We start from the raw sequence: 6023 nt of genomic DNA on the forward strand, positions 1-6023 counted from the left end.
TAATTTGATATGCCCACTCTGAATGGGTGACAAAAAATTTCAAAATCAATAAATACTAGCATCTTTTTTTATTTTAGGTTTTGGGACGAAGGTGTTAACAAATCATCGGCTCATTTTCATAACATACAGGCTAGGAATTTAGATGAAGATGAAGTGAGTCAGTCAATAAGTTAAGCCCAAAATCCAACCAAGCAACTGTTTGAATGACAGACAGCCCCACACTTGTCTTTGAGGAATTGAAAGCTGAACCTTCCTAGCAAAGTCTCTCAAATGTTAAGTCATTAGTCAGTTGACATATTGATAAATCCAACTGAATAGGAAAAGACTGTGCTGAACAAAACATAGTATCTCCTCTGTCTAGAAACCAGTTGTAGAAGGAATTTGCACAATTTACCGGAGGCAAAAGAATGAGCAAGGTCTGCAAACCAAATTGTTTTTCTCCAAGGCACCATTCACCATCTGTGACTACGGGAGCTTTACCAATGGATGCGCCTCCGAGGAGCCAACTACAGCCAACTCTGTAAACCAGACTGTAGGTCACCCAGCAGCTGGTCCAGAGATTATTACACTCATGAATGAATACAATGACCTCTTGAAAATGTCGTTCTAACTCTGTCAGGATAGGTTCTGTACAGGAAGGACCTTCTAAAGCTGTAGGTTCTAAGGAATGTGACAATCTTTCCTCAGCCAAAGGAACAGATTCTCAATGATTTGAACTCCTGAAACACTGATCTTTTCAGGAAGAACCAGGGAAACTTCCTCCAGGGGAAGAATGATATGTTGTATCATAAGTACTTATTGAGCCAATATGTCTGTTAGAACTGATACTCAAAGAGACTAGAGCTGGGATCGAGCATTGATAATTCAACTTGCCAACTGAGGATGAGGAGAAACTCAAGCACAAGAGGTAGAAGGCATTAGTTCTCTCTCTTGCAAGAGAATGCTTTGGGAAAACTCGCGACAGAAAAGCCTGATCACCTCTTCCTAGCTATGAAGGGGATACGAGAAAGAGCCTCTGTCCTCTTGATTGGAACTTATGCCCTGGATAGTTATGGTGTCTACCCAGCTCCCATCCAACTACCTTGGGGAACTAAGTGGAGAAGGGTGATGATACTTCCCCTCATGACAGCGAGAGCATTCACGAGACAAGAAATGAGTTCTCTTCCTTCATCGACTGAAGTGAGTCCGAGAGCGATGTTTTCACAGTAATCAGTCTTGAAGACCTCCCATCATGGCTATGCTCCGTCAATGGAGAAAATCATCTACACTTCCTTAGAGAACTTTTAGATTTACTCTTCCTCATCTGTCATCTGCCAAAGTATTGTGAAGAAGACAAGAATATGATGGTGATGAAGATGAGGAAAATCATCCCTTTTTCTTATTGAGAAGCATGCCAGCTGAAGTTGTCCAATGATCAGAACTTGGAAAGTACTATGAAGTTAGGCTCATTCAAAGGATGATCAGCAGTAAAGACAACTTCAGGCAACTGCTCACATTGTCTAGTAACTGCAGGCGTAGGATGAGCAGCAGCAGACTCACTAGGAGTGTTACCGTTAACAGTAACCACCACCACATATGATTTAGGGGATGCAAGTTTTAGTTCTTCCTCTCCAGCAAACTAGCAAGCAGAGAAGGACGGGCTACCTGGGATTATTCAGTTTAGGCCAGTTTTCTTTAGATATTCAAAAGAAGATAATTCACCAGCATTATCAGAGGGAAGATATCATAGAGGGATCAGCAGCAGAAGAGGCTACACTGTGTAACAAAGAATAGCATAGTTTCTTAGGTATGGGGGAGCTAAGCCTCAGCTCACGAGGACTCATGGCCAGTGGTAAGGAAATAGACGACAGAAGAAAGGAGCCAAACGAATCTGTCAACTTCACTGGTAGGGTAAAACTCCCTGTTGAAGAAGGCGAGTGCCTCTTGTCCTTCCTTTTCCTCTTACTAAATCTTTCCCACTGATGTAGGTGTGAAATGGCCACAATGTCGTGCCAGACCCTAACCCCTACGTTGCTTGTTTATTGTCCAAGTGAGAGAAAGACACAACAGAAAAAAAAAAAGAAACAAGTTAATGTAAACTCATCTATCATCTAAAGTAGGTGACAGAGAAAACACTTCACAACAGTCAAAAGATCAAGTGGAGGCTTACATGTTTGGCACTTTGCTGGAACTCATGCCACCATATGACTAACCTTGTAACTGAGTTCGTTAAACTGTTCAGCTACGCAGATAAGATCCTCTCTCCACTTAATAGGCATCAGTTTGTATTTGTAGAAACAGCTGAAGCTTAGAAGGCTGCAACAGACCTTTAGTCACTTGCCTGTGGCAGTGAAGCATAATAAAGCTCATGAGAGCCAGTGTTTTCAAGTCACTGGGCACACTACATAATATGGTCTCCAATTCATACACATGAAAATGTTTGTATTAGAAGATAAACCTATTTGGAAACAAAAACAAATATGCTATGAGTCAAGCATGACCTGGACATCATAATGGACTGATTGCTAACAAGTTAACTGAAGCTATTGATAGATATTTCCCTAGAGTCACCTTATGTAAGCAATAACTACAGTAGCACTGTACGAGATTAGAAAGCTGATACTATTTAAGTATGTACAAGGGACAACTTAACATTGAGCACTTCCCATGATGTCTTTGTGATATCATGATATCTCCTTTTCAAGCATCATATAAAATGGAATGGAATACAGAGTTTAGGCAAAAGGCCAAGCACTGAGGTCATTCAGTGCTAGAAAAAATTGAGAGCAGTTAGGTTTGAAAGGTTGTAACAGGAGGAAAACCTCGCAGTTGTGCTTTGAAATAATTGTTAGAGAGGGTGGATAGCAAAATGGAAGAGAGATATGAAAGGAGGTACAGTAAAATAAATGAAAGGGGTTGCAGCTAGGGTCTGAAAGGACGCTGCAAAGGACCTTTAGTTACGCCTACAGTGCACCCTGTGCACCTCTGGCACTACCCCCTACAGGGAGCATCATATGACATTCCCATCTGTAACCAATATTTGATGCATTCATTCAAGGTCAACGTTTGTATCCTTTGTAATCAGTTAAGATTATCTTTACATTCCACTTGCACTACATTCTCAATTTTCTACTAACTATTCTTTTTCTCTTATTTTTTATTCTCTAAACTTCTTGGCCACTGCCTTGAGTTTTCAGACTCAACCAGAAGACATTCTACTGGCAAACTTGTATCAACTTTCATTGTCACATATTACCTTGCACCACTTTTTTTAAACATTTTACTGTATTACATATTGTAACTTGTATTGCATTACAATTACAGAAACATCTTTTAATATTCTTTTTACTGTATATTTCTCATAAATCTTTTTTACACTTGGAGAGACCCAGTGTGAAAAGGTGACAAGTCAAGGATTGGTCTACATTCCATATAAATCTGTCTACTCTATGTCAAATTTGCATCTCAAAAGGAAAAACAAACACATTTTAAAATTTATCTCCTTCATTTAACTGGCTGATAATACGCCAATGTATGCTCATATAATACATTCACCCTAAGGAGAGAAGTGGGGAGCAAACGATGATATTCCGCACTGGCAGGAAGCCCTCTGAGATATATGGTTTTACTTTTTCATTTTGACATCACAATTGCCTTCCATTTACTTACTCTCAGAGAGCTTTTTAACAGAATCACGTGTGACATGTCTTTGGTGAATCAGCTGATTTCAATCTAATGCATAAGAGCAAAATAAAATTTAAAAAAAGACATCCTTTCTCATGCATTAGATCCCTTAACACCAAGGATACCAGGAATAATATAAAATATAAAATACTTTAAATGACCTATAGTTCTTCCTATTCTTAAAAAAATATTGAATCACATTCAGAAAATTCTTAAACTATTTTACAGATCCACAAAAAATATTTCTATAAAAGTATTCAATAAACACATTTTTTTGTCAAACATAAAAAAGCAGTTTTGTAAGTCTGTCAGCTGATGCACTGGTCATGTCCCATCTAATTCTCTAATATCATGGCCAAATTAGGCCCAGTGTGGGGGAGTCTTGACTTACATGGTCTCTCGCTTTAACAAAGGCGGGGAGTTTTTTTCATTTTGAACGCAGTCTACCCCAAGTAACCATTGGTATCTAAAATAAATGGAAAAGTTACCATTTCCTATCTCTTGAAGACAACAGATAAAAAATTTCCTACACGCCCACCGTCTTCAGTTGTAAAGAATCTGCCCATTGTAGGGAGAGAGACCACATACTCAGTGAACATTACAACCCTAGTGTTGACTGCTTTCAAATACACTACTATTATTATCTTCAACAGCCTCCACTTGAATATGTAATGTAATGGTCTACAAGAACACAAGTTTATTATTATACATATATTTTATCTGAGGCACATGAACAGGCTAAACAAGGCAGGTAAAGCTCATTATATGCTTATTGAATCACAGCTTGGAGTCAAAGTAGTCATTATAGTCCTTTGTGACAGACTATAAATCCACTGGATTGTGTACAGGGCCTTTTCCAAAATACACCAGTACCCTATCCCAGTAAATATATATATATTTATATATGTATATCATTTTGTTGTACTTCCCCAGTGAGGTTAAATACCAAGCTTAGCCTGAAATCCTGAAGCACCAAGAGAGAGAAAAAAACAAGTGGCAACTTGGCCCTTGGACACGTGACTGCAAAATATCATTATTGTTAAGTCTAATGTTCTTGCAAAACCCTTAAAAAGACATCCCCACAAATGTGTGTATGTGTGAGTGCACAGCAAGAAACTCAGCGAAATAATGCAAGTTCTTGGGAAAGACATAATGTTTGCAGGCCTTTTTAACCTTAATATAAATCTTTTTGTGTTATTTTAGGTATTATTGCACTAATCAAATTAATAATGGTTACCCATTTAATGCATGGACAAAACACCAGTAGTGTGGCAAGAAATATATAATAGTGAAGTAATATTGTTTAACATTACTTGAACTAATATATGAAACTTTGAAGGTTTGTGATATACAGTACTAATAGCATATATCTGAGGAGCTTTCCATATAAAACACAAAAACTACAAATCAGTAATTGACTTACTTCGTATAGTTTTTAATTCTTGCATTTCTATAAAAATTGTATTCCTTTACAACAACTAACAGACCTTATACCCCTTAGTTTTTTCTTGCACTCTACAATTTCAAAGATCTTTTGTACATTTCTCACATGCAATAATTTTTTCCTTAACATACACTAAAATCATCAATATCCCCTTATTCACAGTGTTTACAATTTGTACTTCCAGGAAATTTTAGCAATTTTTCCCTGGTACACAGTATTCAAACTTCATTCAAAATATCTACTATCCATATAGCTACGGCAAAAAAAATTTAATAAAATACTACCTCGTATTTCGCATTTGAACAGCCTTTTCTTTTATCCCCACAGCAGCAAAAAATACACCCTCAGCTCTGTGTGGTATTATACCTAACTCATGCAACTTGAATGTGAGATTAGGGAGGTGTTAACACAGGAGCCAGGTACCTTCATCTGAGAGTGTATTACCTTAGTAACACAACCTTACAGGTTATTAAAAAACATCCACACTTTAAATACATTCATACCATGAAACACCAAGTTAGGAAATAATTTACCCATATCCCATTCCCAAGCTATTAGCTGCTCACACATCTTGCAATGTTGCAGTATCACTCACACAACACTGCATCACTCACAAAAGTAAATCCTCTAAGAAATGTATTACCCCGAGACTTTTGGGCCAGCCAAGCAATACGGTCCTTCCATTATTCCCATTTGCATCCTACAAGCACAACCACACTGCATAACTGTTAGTCTGAGTCACATGGACAATTTTTTCTTTTACAAAACATATAGTTTTGAACAACATATTACAAATTGAAATATATCAAGTACCAGTCATTCAATTTTTACATAGTACAGTAAATAGAGTAGATTCACATCCAAAAATTGAACAAGGTTTCTGATTTAGTTGACAATATTTGAATAAACACCCCTT

The sequence above is a fragment of the Macrobrachium rosenbergii genome, chromosome 7, assembly GCF_040412425.1.
Source record: "Macrobrachium rosenbergii isolate ZJJX-2024 chromosome 7, ASM4041242v1, whole genome shotgun sequence".
Lineage (NCBI taxonomy): Eukaryota > Metazoa > Arthropoda > Malacostraca > Decapoda > Palaemonidae > Macrobrachium > Macrobrachium rosenbergii.